This window comes from Ammospiza caudacuta, chromosome 9 (genome assembly GCF_027887145.1).
Source record: "Ammospiza caudacuta isolate bAmmCau1 chromosome 9, bAmmCau1.pri, whole genome shotgun sequence".
Taxonomy (NCBI): Eukaryota; Metazoa; Chordata; class Aves; order Passeriformes; family Passerellidae; genus Ammospiza; species Ammospiza caudacuta.
The window spans coordinates 37,763,483-37,778,802 of record NC_080601.1 but is presented as its reverse complement, the minus strand read 5'-3'; the positions used below and the strand labels follow the sequence as shown (position 1 = coordinate 37,778,802).

General features: G+C 44.2%; 1 protein-coding gene across 1 annotated transcript in view; it reads right to left on the bottom strand.

The window, feature by feature from the left end:
- Positions 1 to 15,320, bottom strand: part of MGMT (O-6-methylguanine-DNA methyltransferase) — a 140,205-nt gene that overhangs the window by 103,880 nt on the left and 21,005 nt on the right. The gene's annotated exons all lie outside the window — the stretch shown is intronic.

Sequence of the window (15,320 nt, the reverse complement as noted above, 5' to 3'; positions counted from 1 at the left end):
ACTGCTTGAGCACAGGGACATTTTCAGGAGACATTTTAGCCACACAGCCTGGGAGCTACAGGGACTCATTCCCAGCATGGCCACGTGCACCTCCATGCCCTAAAAATCACCTCTTCCATTTGGGAAAACCAGCCCTGTGCTGCGCCAGAGCAAGGATTTTGGGGAAGGCACCAATGCGATGAAGATAATCCCAGTTTTGCATCCGCTACACCAGAGAGCTGTCCCAGGTGAACAAAGGCCCCATTTCTTTGAGGTGTTTTGCACCCACCTCGCCGTTCCTGTGGTGTCACACATTACCTGCTCACTTACTGCCACCCCAGGATGCCCAACATCAATGCTGAGTGAGCAAACCCAGCGTGAACGCCACACGAGCAGCACACACGGCAGTGCTCAGATGAGGTGCCACTCCCTGCAGGGGACAGGACAGGACTCTCCGTGTCCCCTCCCCTCCAGGACTGCCACCACCTGCCACCCAGCCTCCCAGCCCAGCCCAAAGGAGCCAGGGCTGGATTGCAGCTCGCGGTGACAGATCGCTGCTGCCACTGCCCCTTCCCTGCAAAGCCACACCACTCCTCTCTCCCTGGGATTTGTTTCAGCTGCCCTGCAGTCTCCTCATGGTCCTCTCCAGCACCCGAGGAAGATGAGAGATGAAGGCTGACCACAGACACCACCAGCCTGTCACTGTAGCCACAGCTCCAGACACAGAGGCAGACAGGGATGCTCACACTGCTCCAAGGAAATCCCACACGGGTCTGATGCAGATACCACAGCCTGTGTGGTACCTGGTTGGACTGTCCTGCCCATGGAGACGTGCTGCTGCTGCTGCTGCTGCTGCTGCTGCTGCTGCTGCTGCTGCTGCTGCTGCTCCATCTCCCAGGGCTCCTGTGCCATTTCTGCCCCACTCACTGCTCCTCAGAACAAACCCTGGAGCTTCCAAGCACAACTCAGTCCTGAACTGACAGAGGGTGGGCTTGGATTAGAGACTGGGAATAGAGACTGGGAAGAAATCCTTCCCTGGCAGGGTGGGCAGCCCTGGCACAGGTGCCCAGAGCAGCTGTGGCTGCCCCTGGATCCCTGGCAGTGCCCAAGGCCAGGCTGGACACTGGGGCTGGAGCACCTGGGACAGTGGGAGGTGTCCCTGCCATGGCTGGGGTGGCACTGGGGGGGATTTGGGGTCCCTCCCAACCCAAATCAACCTGGGATTCTGATTCTACGATGCCTGAACAAAAGCAGCTCAAATAAAACACACTGGAATGTGTTTAGTTAAAATGTGTTTAGTTGAGAAAAACACTGCAAAGCATATGAGCTTAAATCTTCAGCAAGGACACTCATTAACACAACTGGCTATATTTTTATGCCTTTTTAAAACCTGCCACCAACTCTTTCCCCTCATCATTACACACTAACATTCCTAAACTCTGAAGCCACAAGCTCCAGGCAGTTTCTTATCCTTGAAGGTATTTTAAGACAATAAAGATGGGAACTTTTTCCGGGTACACAAAGATCCAAATCCATGCTCTGGCAGCATTGGAGCTGATGTCAAACACTTCAGACCTCACACAACTGGCAGCAATTCTGTTGTAAAACATTCAATAACAGCAGCAAATGGCAGCTTAATTTTTCTCTACACATTCATTGGCATTCATGTGAGGTCCATTCACCTCCATTACGAGGGAAGGCATCTGCATTATGGCTAAATATTGTATCTTGCAAACAGAGCAGCGTTTGTGCTGCTTCAGCCCTTGCAAACCAAAGAGGGCTTCACCCTAAATGAGGTTTTCCAGAACAAAGCTAAAGGACATTGGATGGATTTCAACCTCCCCTTGGAGCTCAGGGCTTTTTGAGAGGTCAGCTGTGGCACAATTTAACTGTTCCATTACTGGAGACCTGAAAGCTGCTCCATGACTGGAGGTCTCCAGGCGTGGATTACATTAATATCTATGGCTTGAAAAATAAATTCCTCCAAAAATATAAATTTTTTTTCTGGAATCAATTTTACTCCTATTCCAAAAGAAAAAATATTTCCTTCTCCTTTCAGGCTCCAGAAGTGCCTTCACACCAGGAGAGGATGGATGTTTTCTCTGCACAACAAACAACATTTCACGACTTCATCATGGTTGAACATTCAGAAGTTGCCAGAGAAAAGAATCACCTCTGAAAAGCAGGAAAAATGTACTGAAATAATAAGTCATGTTCACTCGAGACGGGAAGGCATTCCTTAACAAGAGTCCCAATTTAGAAGTGCTGGGTGAATAAAAAGGTATTTCCCAATTAACGTTCACAGATGTGTCTTCTGCAGCCCAAAACAAAGCAGACCTTCCAATTCTGCCAGGGCCACTCTGCCAGAGCCTGCAGTCGTGTGAGTTAGAGCTCCCTTGGCCACAAATCATCCTAATTACTATGGAATTTTGATAACAAGTGATAGACCTGAAAGAAATGGATGGAGTGAAGACAAAGTTACAATGTGAATGCAGACAAAGCAAAAAGGTAGTGCAAAGAAGTGGAAGAATCAATAGGATTTATTTCATTCCTTCTGCAATGCTAATATGTAATAAATTACTAAACAAGTGCTCATTCTGATGGCTCTTTTCAAGAATTCCACAAAACTAAGAATTAAGATGCAGCAAGCTTTTGGAATAAATATCAACAAGTAAATAATATAATTCAGCAATACCTTTAGTGATCCAGATGCTAAAGCCAACCCAAAGCAGCCCTTTGTTGCCACTCCTGTACAAGCTACAAAATACCAAACAACAACAAAAAAGCAGCAAATCTTCAGCACTAAAAATCCCTAAAAGTGACTGTTTGGGTGACACTGCTTTCAAAGTGTGAGATTTTACTGCACAGGCAATTTTTTAGCCTGTAAAAGAATTCAATATTCTAGATCCACATCAGAGGGAAGCTCAGTCTGCCTCATCCCAGATGTGAACTATCAGCAAATAAAAAGTCTCATCAAGAATGTGTATTTTTGCTTTCCTCCAGCTTCGTTATACCTGGGGGTTGTTTTTTCGGCCACTTGACATCTTTTTACTGTGATTTATCCTCACTTCAGACAACAGATTCCTTGTTCATTTTCAAATTACCTGCACGCCCTGGCAACCACACCTACCAGGAAGGTTTTTCTTGTTCCTGTCTGCTTTTGTTTTGCTGCAAGTCCTACAAGAAAGAATTCCAAGACGTATTTCCCAGAACAGGCAGGAAGCGGGACACGCTATCCCAACCCTGAGGATATCCTCTGTTCCACACTGGGACATAAATCTCAAAGCCCAGAGGATTTCTGCATCAGTGAGGAGCATCTGGACAAGCTCAGAGTCACAAGCAATATTACCCAGCCTGCAGAGAACTTCTGACCTGCAGGAGCTGAGAGGTGATCCCGACCATGACCGACAGGAAAACGAGATCTGCTTTAACACAACCACAGCAGCAAAGGCAGAAAAACCAACCAAAATATTCAAGGAATCAATAAAAACCCCACAAACAACTCCACCCACCTTCGTTTGTCATCCCTGCTAGCATGAGCAGAAGAAATTATAGAAAACCAGGCTGTTTCAAAGAATTCAGGTGGAGGTGGAGAGAGCCAAGACAGTCAATCCATGGTGCAATGATCAGGTCAGTGTGGACTCTGGAATTCCAGAGGTACAAGCAGAAAGACATTTTCTATATTCTTCAGGTGTCCATTTAAAATTAGAACAAACTCTTCTCAGAGGTGAAGAACATTCAGGAGCGTGAAGAATGACTGCTTGCAAATTATTGAGGTATTACAGCTCAAATTGCCTTAATAGGAGCTGATTTATATTTATGGCCAAGTTTCATGCAGCGTTTAAACTTTCCACAACTCCTCCCCCAAGTCAGATCATTGAACTTGAAGAGCTTAAAAAATAAAGCAGGAAATATTTTCCATCTTCCTTTGTCCACTTATCCGGCCACCTACACTCCAGGATATTTGGTGTAGTTATCCAGCTGGAAGTTTTTGGTCAGCATAGTTGTATTTCACATATTGATAAATCGAAGAACCACAGAATTGTTAAGGCTGGAAAAGGCCTTTAAGAACATCAAGTCCAACCATCAATCAGCACCACCATGTCCACCTTTAAACCATGTCCTCATGGTTCTAGAACACTTTCAGGGATGGTGATTCCATGGTTTCCTACAGCATCCTGAACCCCAGGAGCTGTGCCTGGTGACCATCAAAACCCTGCTGTCCCTCCATGGTGCTTCACACAGCAATAAATGCAGAGGCCTCTTGGCCATGAGGGCTCCTAGGCAGCACCAGCAATGCTCTGATGCTCTCACCCAGGAACCACCACTCCTCCAGGGAGACTCATTCTCCTGGGATATAACCCCGACCCCACTCTTAGGAACAACCCAGACATTTCCTACTGGAGCAGGAGTGTCTAAAAGAGCATCTGTCTTCAAGGGAACTTTCAAGTCCTTTCAGCGATTTCAATGTGTGAAATAAAAGACTTGGAATGCCAGTTTATCACCCAGATAATCTGGATGGACGACCTGTAGATTCTAAATTTTCCTAAGGTAGGCAGAATACCAGCTTGGTCCTGAAACATATCAAGACCTTTACTCGTGTGGATGCATGAATGTGGAAAAACCTCATCCTTTTGAACGTTTTCCTGCCAATTCTGGACAGGCTTTCCACCTGGAGCAGAAAGCGGTCAGCATTTTCCCACCTGAAGCTCTGCCAGGGAGCACTGGGCACCACTGCTGACCACAGGAGCCGCCCTGGCAGCCCTGCCCAGCCTGTCCAGGCTGCAGCCTGCGCGTGTGCATGCGTGGGAGCAGCAGCTGCACGGGAGCACCTCTGGAACAATAAAGCCCTGCGCCCTGGCGGGCCGTGACACTGATGGAGCATCGCCAGCAGCAGGGCACTCGGAGAGGCTGTTCATCATCATCACCTGAGCACAAGCAAAACCCAACTGCGGCGTGACAGAGCCAGGGGGACGGGCATCAATAACGCACAGCAAAAACAAATGACAGGAAAACAACTGGCTGGGAACCTAAAGGACAAAGTTTCTAACTTAATCTCATTATTTCTTGCTCTGAGCTGGCAGGAGGAAAGTCCTCTGCCACAGCCTGCAGACAATTCTGACTTCGTGTCTCAATCTACATTATTATGATGAAAATAACAGGAAAATAAAACACGATTTAGAAATCTATTAGTGCAAGGGACAATTTACATATATCAGCAGCCTATAGCAATAAGCCTCTCAAAGGTCACAATTAACCAAATAAATTGAGAAATGCTCCAAACCACACTTGCTCAGCTGACCACAACAGTTATTCAGAAATTGAGAAGCAATCAGAAAGTTTTTATCACCAGCAAGTGCCCATTGTAGTAAGCAACGAGGCAATAATGAGTATTTATCACTTGAAGAATTTATGTGCACCAAACAGGTTTAAATTTCTCAAAAGGCAACAGGAATTTATTTCTTACCCAGAATCAGTGAGAACCAGCAAAGATGAGCTGGTGGGGTCGATCTGCAAGAGATCCATCCTTGGAACTATTTTAATTTGATGAACAGGCATTTTAAGGAAAGTTGGATTTAAGTAAGGCAAACACTGCAGGCTCCAATGAAGCCAAGCCTGGAGTGGTGGAACAGCTCCTGTTTATTCCTGGTGGGGAGAAGACAACTCCCCATCCCAGGGAGAGGCACCTCTCACCACTGCCAATCTGATCAGCCTCTGAACGCTGACAGAAAATGAGATGTGGGATGGAAAGCAGCACTAAATGTTTAATATGATCTGCAATTCACAATTATTTCTTAAGTGTCTTTTCCCTGATAACTTTTTCCACTGCATGATCTTAGTGAGAAGATAATGGGAGATGCTGCTTTTGAATAAGTTATACATTTCCCCTGCTTTACTTGAACCTCACAATGCCACCATTATTAATATTTTTCCTCCACAAAACAGCAGTAGCCTTCCAAAGAAAAAGTCCTTGACCAAAATATCAGAGGATATTAAACTGAGAAGTGATCTACTGATGCAAATCATTAAATCTATTTGCATTTGCTTACTGAACCCTAACACAGAAATTAAACTACATAGTGTGGGAAAAGAGCTGGTTTTGCATGGTTAAAAGGAGACATCTTGGAAGATCCGAGCTCTATGTCATTAATTTTCCTTCTTCCCCTCATTAACAAGTAAAATGTTTTCACTGCTTGAAAAGTTTTAATAAATAGGAAAAAGCAGGGCAGCTGACATAAGTTTTTAATGTAATATACAAGAGCTTTTAATATTTTTACATATATTAATGTAAAAGCTAAAAATAAATGTTAAAAGGTTACATTTGTGAAGAAAGAAAAATGGCATTTACAGTTACAGGGTAAGGTTTTAGAATTTAACTCTTTCCCTCCCAGCACGGGGTGCTGAGGAGCATTTGCCATTTCCCTGAAAATCCCTGGCATTGCAGGGATGAGCATTGCAGCAGCACCTGGGGGTTAAGGACACACATTCCCTCCCAGCCCTGAGCTCCAGGGTGATTTACTGGGCTTTGTCCTACCAAGCCTTAAATTCTTTTTATAGAAGGAATTACGGGAGGCATTTCAAGAACAGCCATAATTAGCACAGGCACTGGCAGGGTGAGACCTCTGGGTTTCACTGAAATGTGTGAGCCAGAGTGGCCAGGGAAGAGCAAGAGCTGGAGCTGGGAACAGCCACCCAGCAGCAAAAACAGGGTACATCAAAAAGAGTGTCACCAACAGCTCAGGGGGGATTGTCGCCCTCTCTCCTTGAGACAGTCCTGGAGAATTCTCCTCGAATTCCTGGAGAAATGTGTTCGGCTCTGGGCTCCTCAACGTGAGGACCTGGAGCAGCTGCAGCAAATCCAGAGGAAGTCACAGAGATGCTCCAAGGGCTGGAGCCAGGCTGGGACACCTGGGGGGGCTCACCTGGGCAGGAGCAGCTCCAGGGAGAGCTCAGAGCCCTGGCAGGGCCTGAAGGGGCTCCAGGAGAGCTGCAGAGGGACTGGGGACAAGGATGGAGGGACAGGACACAGGGAATGGCTTTAAGCTGACAGTGGGTAGATTTAGATTTAGATAGGATTTTGGGAAGAAATCCTTCCCGGGCAGGGTGGGCAGCCCTGGGACAGGTGCCCAGAGCAGCTGTGGCTGCCCCTGGATCCCTGGCAGTGCCCAAGGCCAGGCTGGACACTGGGGCTGGAGCCCCTGGGACAGTGGGAGGTGTCCCTGCCATGGCTGGGGTGGCACTGGGGGGGTTTGGGGTCCCTGCAACCCAAACCCTTCCATGATTCCTGCTGGGCACTGACTCATTGTCGCAGACATCTTCTATGGAAAATCCTTTCCTTAGGATTTTTCCTCCTGAGAAGCTGGGAGGCCTCAGGAACAAAATGCAAACAATGGTTATCTGCTGCTGTGGGATGCAACAGGTGCATCTGGGATTGGGCTCATGGGGTTGTTTCTAATCAATGGCCAATCACAGTCAGCTGGCTCGGACAGAGAGCTGAGCCAGAAACCTTTGTTATCATTCTTTGGTACTTTATTTTTAGCTACCTTTCTGATGAAACCTTTTCTTCTATTCTTTTAGTACAGCTTTAATGTAAAATTATCATAAAATAATAAATCGGCCTTGTGAAACAGGGAGTCAGATCCTCCTCTCTTCCCTCATCCAAGAACCCCTGTGAGCACCATCACAACCCACGGCACCGACCTGATGTTTCCAACCCTTGCACATTAACATGGACAGGGCTCTGTCTGAACAGCAGAACCCCAGTTTCAGGGTGCACAACACCAAGCTTTGCTGCTCAGCTGGGCTGTGTTTGTAACCCTCAGGGTTGGCTCCTAAATCAAGACATGTTAGAAGAGCCCAGCGATCACATTTTACAGTGCTGATATTTTAAAACAGCAAAAATAACAAGAAACTGTATTAGATAATATAACTTGTGCAGAAAATACCACAAATATGACTCTCTCTCTCTGGTCTGGAAGATGCAGAGCTCTAATAGGGATGAAAAATGATTCCACCAAAGAGGAGTGGGAGAATTTGTCTATGCAGCATCACCTCCTCGAGGAATTTCCCAGAAAACAAATCCTCTCCCGACTCCCTGCCCTGTGCTGTGCCATGGGAACATGCCTGGTGTGACTCCACCAATGCCAGGAGTGATTCAGGCCAGGAGTGGAACCTTTCCACTGCCCCTGCCAGAGGCAGATTAATGCAGTGGAGCATCTTTCCATTGCAAATCCTTGCTGCAAGGATGGGAAAATGGGCTGCATCATGACATGGATTATGTTTCTATTATGTCCCAGAATTAGTGGGTGTTTTCAATGTTGCAACTCTTCATCTTGGGTTTCCTCCCTCACTTCTGTGGTCCTCAAAAAGAAAAATTTAGATGCACAGATAATGCTGGGAGCAATTTAAAGCCACAGAGGTGTTCTGGGATGGAACAGAGGGGTGTGAGCACAGACACAGCTGGGTGTGGGTGACAGGAATCCCTCCTGCAGCTCTCCTGGAGGGACAGAACTGAACCACACAAGAGTTTTACTGACACGGGTCTGGAAGAGGAGCCTGGAGAGCCCTGACTATGAAATGTGTGATGGGAGCAACGTGCAGGGCTTGAGGGGAACCAGCACTGCAGGGGTTTGAACAATCCCAGGATGGTTTGGGTTGGTGGGACCCCAAAATCCCCCCCAGGGATGGTAGGGACATGGCAGGGACCCCTCCCACTGTCCCAGGTGCTCCAGCCCCAGTGTCCAGCCTGGCCTTGGGCACTGCCAGGGATCCAGGGGCAGCCACAGCTGCTCTGGGAATCCCAGCCCAGCCAGGAATTCCCAATTCCCAATCTCCCACCCATCCCTGCAGGGAACAATTCCCAATTCCCAATCTCCCACCCATCCCTGCCCTCTGGCACTGGGAGCCATTCCCTGTGTGCTGTCCCTCCATCCCTTGTCCCCAGTCCCTCTGCAGCTCTGCTGTGGCTCCTTCAGGTGCTGTGGGGCCACTCTGAGGTCACCCCAACCTTCCCCTGCCCAGGTGAGTCCCCCCAGGTGTCCCAGCAGAGCTGCTCCATCCCCTGAGCATTTGGTGCCTCCTCTGGATTCTGCAGCAGCTCCAGGTCCCTCCTGGGCTGGGCACTGCAGGTGGGGCTCACCTGGGCACACAATTCCCCTTTCCTGCTGCCCAGGGGGCTCTGAGTGAACACGACCAGCTCATGTCCAGCTTCTCATCCACCCATAAAAAATCCGCACTTTGATTTTTCTTTTTTTTGCACAGAGCCCTCAAAGGCTTCTCTGCCAAGATTCCAGGAGAAAACCACAACTGAAGCCTTGCAAAACCCACTCCTATTTGAATCCTGCAATGCTGCCTTTGACAGATAATAGAAATGCAGCCGTGCTGTCAGGGAAAATAACACAGCTAAAGTCGAGTATTGATTACAGTGGAGTTGCTCAAGATTCACTTCAGCTTCAGTGAGAGAGGAATGTGGGTTTTGCTAATCATGCAGAATTAAATTCACCAGCCAGACTTGACAATAAAACTTTGCCCACAAACCATTGCTAAAACCATGTGAAACCACATCTTTGAGCTGTGCTACGTGTCAGGCTGAACTCTAAAAACACGCAGAAAGTTGTTTTGTTTATGTTTTGGAAACACCACTTCCAATAAAAAGTTTTCTTGGCTTGATGCAGCATAAACAATCTGTAGCATCTCCACAAGAAACTATGAAAAACCCTAGCCCGGTTTATTTTTAATAAAAGGAGGACTACGCTATATAATAACTCTTCCTGCCACATCCATTGAATCTGCTGAAATAAAGATTGATGCCTGGATATTTGTAGAGACTTCTACCAGAGAAGGCAATATTTCTTTTTCCTTTCTTTCCTATTTTTTAAAATACACTTTCCTGTTATTTTGAAGTAATTTGAAGTAACAAGCATCATCTCCCTATTACCCAGGCATCTGCATGTTTTGTTTCCAAAACCAGTGGTAGAAAATTCAATGAGATTTTTGTGCCACAAGTTAAAAGATATTTGGAAATGAAAGGTTTTCTTTGAAAGAGGAACATTTCTGTAAGAATGATCTTCTGGCGACTGCTCCACACAGGCACCACAAGCAGGCTGTCCCTTGGCTCATCAGCGTGAAAACCAATGCTGTCAGCTCTGGAAGGGGTTAAAAGGCCAAAATCCTGGATTTGAACAAGCATCACCCACAGGAACCAGATGCTCTCTGAGCCAAAGCAGCGCCTTGAAGGTTTTGGGCACAAGGCACTTTGGAAATAAAGAACAGGCGGGAGTTGGAGCTGGATCTGTCCACAGGCACTGGTGTTTGAACAAAGAACTGTGGAATTGTTAAGGTTGGAGAATTCCTCAAAGATCATCACGTCCAACCATCAACCAGCACCAACAACCACGTCCTCAAGCTTCAACCCACCCAGGGATGGGCACTCCAACCCTCCCTGGGCTATTCCAAAGTTTTACAACCCTTTCCACAAGAAGTTTTCTCCTAATTTCCACCCTGAGCTGCCCTGGCCCAGCCTGAGGCCATTCCCTCTGCTCCTGTCCCTGTTCCCCCCGGCTGTGCCCTCCTGGCAGGGAATTCCAGAGGGAAAAGATCCCTGGGGATCCTCCTTTGGTCCAGGTGAGCCCCTGCCCAGCTCCTCAGGGATTCTCCATTCCCTTCCCCAGCCCCCTTCCTTTCCCTGCTCCCGCTCTCCATTTAGAGCTCGTCCCAACCCATTAATTTCTTTACCCCAAGGATGTCCTCTGGCCCATTCAGGGTTCATCCTGCACCATTTTAAACAGAAAATTGCTGTTGTTACACAATACTCAAGGAAGAACCTGAATGAGGAAGAGTGGAACCTTTTCCAAACCACAGTGCCAATAATCCTCTACTCACAGCAGTCACCTCAGATGTTCATGGCAAACCAGGAATCCACTCCAAGCAGCACAGAAGTCACATCCTTACCTCCTCCAGTGGGTTTTTACTGTGCCCCTGAGCTCCACTAAGTTTCTTAGCCTTGGCTGGTGCTCAGTGGAAAAATAGGAGGAGTGGCACTCTCCCAAATGCCTCCCACTTGTGGCATCAAAGTGAGATATCACTCCCAGTAAATTTTACAGCATGAGGAATGAAACAGTTAGCAAAGTTGACATTTAAACCATCACCACTGGCTATGATTAAATACCTCAGAGATGAACAGAGTGGTTCACACCTCTCCAAGTTATTGTTCTAGGCTCTTATCAGAGTCCCTGCCCTGCTGCATCCTCTGCCTTTGCACACACCCGAGATCTCCCTTCCATCTCTAATAGCTGGAAACCTGCTTAAACTGAGATTCTGGAGAGTTTCTGATCATGTTACGGGGACAGAGAGATTGACTGAAACCCTGGTGAACTTCTTGAACTGCAGATTCACCCTGAAAGGTTGAGGCAGATTAGTAATATGGGAAGGGCCAAAGTGGCTCCTTGCTCCTCCTCCTCTGATGTCCCTCAGTGAGATGGAGGGAAATGAAACACTAAGGAACACTGCAAATAACCTGCAGGGAACACAGAGGGCCGATGAGATCACACTGCTCCTGAGAGAGCCCAAAATGAAGCCTGGGTCTGTTCCTACCAGGCAATTCCTACAGCAGGAAAATGCTGGGTTTGACCATTTGCCTAAACATGCCACCCCAATGCCAAGTCCACAGCTCACGTTTCCAGAGCATTTTGTGCTGTAAATATTCATTAGAGGGAAAGCCATGGTTTGTGTTACCTGCTCACCAAGGGGATCATTTACTCCTGCACCTCTGGAATGAGTCAAGGCCTCTCAAAGCAGAGTCATCCCAGTGTGGGAACATCACAGCTGGCAGCAGAACAGCAAAAAACCTAATTCTGAAACTCCAAAGCTGCTGAAGACACTTTGAAGTATAATACCAGTAAAAGAAAGGGAGTTTATCTTTTGGACGTGAGCAAGAAGTGTTAAACATTTGTAATATTTCAGGTTGGGATGTTGGAGGAATATTGATCCAAACTTATCATTAGATTGGCATGAAGTGAAAGAAAAACCACAACAGCTGATATAGCATGAAATATATATATAACATACCATTATATTGTGTAATATATATTGTATATATATTATACAATATAACGGTATATTATATATATATTGTATATATAATTATATATTGTATATATAATAATAAATTATATAATAGAAACTATATCACTTTTTTTTAATCTCTCTCTCTTTCTATATATATACATAAATATATCTAAAAAAATACATAGACACAGCTTATACACACTTAAGGGTTTTTAACATATGAACTGTGAAACTGAAGTTCTTAGAAATAGAAACAATTGTCCAGATTAGGACGTCAAACCGTCAGGGACCTGTTTGGATCAGGACATCCTTATCACAGAATCCCAGCCTGGTTTGGGTCCCTCAAAGCCCACCCAGTGCCAGCCCTACCTGGCAGAGACACCTCCCACTGTCCCAGCTGCTCTAAGCCCACCCAGGAATGGGATGCACATCAAGAATTTCAGAAGCCTGGATCAAGATGCCTCCTCCCCAAGAGAAACCATCCCTGTGTGACGTGTCTGGAGTTTTAAGCCCTGCAGCTTCCCGAGGAGCAGAATAACCTCAGGTTATTACAATTAGTTTCATCTCATTAATAGATCAATTTCTTTCGAGCATACTGAAACTGGGTTTTACTTTGTTGCTTCTCCTTTTAGGCTCCATTATAGTCTGTGTTCTTAAGTTTTAAGGAGAGCCATCAGTGAGGAGGTTGTAATCTCAGGTGATTAATTGCACAGCATTTTACAAGCTGTAAAACAGAGCGAGATCTCCACAAAGCGATTATGCCATTAACCAGGGGCTCTTATCAGATTTTTCTACAACTACCAGGTTTGTCTGACAGATTGCAAGTCTTAAGTATTTATATATTTCAAAGGTTTACTTATTTTTGTTGTTAAAAAACCCTAAAATCTCTATTGATTGTTACATGCAATTCCACATGAGAAGTCCCAAGCACCGTGGAGCAGAATACCAATATTTATTACCAGACTTGTGCTCATTATGGTTCTCTCTGACAGGGGTCCATTAAAATCAATTTTTATGTTTCTTATGTTTTTTTTTCCCACCCAATGTTCTTGCCATGGCGTTTATTAGCCAGTTAGGAGAAACACCAGGCACTGCTTTGTTTTTATTTTATTCTGTCGAAAATAATGAGGCCAGATTTAACAACTATTCACCAGCGATGAGTAGAAGAGATTAAATGTTATACTTCAGCACAAACATTTACAGATGGCTTTAAAATTTTTAGAACTTTATCAGCACTAAAGACAAAAGGAAGTCCCACCTTTCTTCTTCAGATTTAAATTCTTAAAGTAATCATAAAAACACTCTTCCTGCCTTTAGCTTCAGAGTTATTCCTGAGTGATAGACCCTCTAATGTAATGATTTTGGCACATAAATCATGCAGCCTGTGAGGTTGAGAGTTACAGGATGCCACTAATGCCTCAAATGAAGTGAAGTCAGCTCACCACTGAGAAAAGGGAAGATCTAGAACAGGTGAAAATTAAAATTTAGGAAAAGGATCTTAACTGTCCAGCTTCTGATGAAGGACAAGATCATGAGGAACTTCAACCAGAGAACATGAACATGTTACAGCAAACCAGATGTCCTGGTAAAACAAAACCAGACTTTTTTTACCAGATGTTCTGGTAAAAGAGCAGCACCCATCCCTACAAATGAGATCCCCCAAATCTTTTTCCAACTGTTATTCCACTCCCTCACTGACATTTCCCCTTCACAAGGTGAAGATCCTCATCCCCTGGGCTGCTCTCCAGGCAGGTTTTGCTCTGCAGCAAAGCCAAGTTCCAACTCTGTCCCAAATACCCATTTATTTCCATTCCTCACCAGCAGAAATCCAGAATCTGAAGGAACTGCAGAAGTCATTTCCATATCCCTGGAGTTGGCAAAACTGCGAAATCCAGAGGCTTCAGAGTTTTTGTATGGGAGGTGAAATCATATTTCAACCAGAACATCCATTATGCTCCATAGTCCTGATTAATTTCACACCCATTTCAGTTTCAAGGAGAATAAAATAGGAAAACAAGCATCCAACAAATCCATGGAGAACTTCAGAGGCAAACACAGTATGAAAAAAAGACAATGTTGAGAAAAAAAGCCAAACCTGTTTGAGTCTTGTCAGTGGCAGCACTGATGTAGCAGACTATGGAAAAGTGGAATTTAATTGCCAAACTCAGTTGAAGGACCAGTCTTAGAGATGTCTGAGAAAGTCTAAGAAATCTCAATTTTGCCAAAGAAATTCGGGACAGAAATTTAGCATCTAGTTCTGAATGAATTCAACATTCCTTTTAAAAATGTCACTGAACATTTCCTCACAAATAAGGAAATCAAATATCTGAGCGGGACAGATGGACTCCAGCAGACCGAACACAACAGGAAAAGGCACTGATGCCTCCTCAGCCAGGCCTGGATTGGAGACATCACCTCCACTGCCACGTGGGACCTGATCCAAACTCCAGCAGACATTACAGCTCTGGGAAAGCAACTAAAGCTCTCACCAGTACCACACAGTAATTAAAACAATCAGTCAGTCCTCTTCTACCTGTTGGAGACAGATCTCTAGATAAAAATATAAAAAAATGAAAATAGAAAAATATAAAATTAAAAATATTAAAAATAAAAATATAAAACTATAAAAAGAATATAAAATATAAAATATAGAAATATAAAATATAGAAATATAAAAATAAACATAAAATTATTTCTATAAAATATAATATATAATAATTTATGTATGTAGAATACAAATCTAGTAATATAAAATGTAATAACTTAAATATAAAAATATAAAATATGAATATATAAATATATTAAGTATAAAGATATAGAATACAAAAATATTAAAATGTGAATATATAAATGTATAGGAAAAATATAAAATAAAAAAATAGAAATAAAAATATAAAATTAAAAAATAGAAATAAAAATATAAAAATATAAAAATATAAAAATATAAAAATATAAAAACATAAAAACATAAAAATATAAAAATATAAAAATATAAAAATATAAAAACATAAAAACACAAAAATATAAAATTATAAAATTATAAAAATATACAAAATATATAAATATACAAAATAAAAATTTAAAAATAGATGTGCGTCTGCAAGATTTGTGAGGTATGCAAGGAGATTTTACTCCCAGTGACATTTATATGTGTGCCAAAAATTAAGACAGGAAGGATTCTTGCAAAACTTCCCTTAAAAACACTAAGAGTCTAAAATGTTTGACGATATTTTCGAGGCACAGAGGAATTGATGCATTTTGGAGTCCTTAAGGGC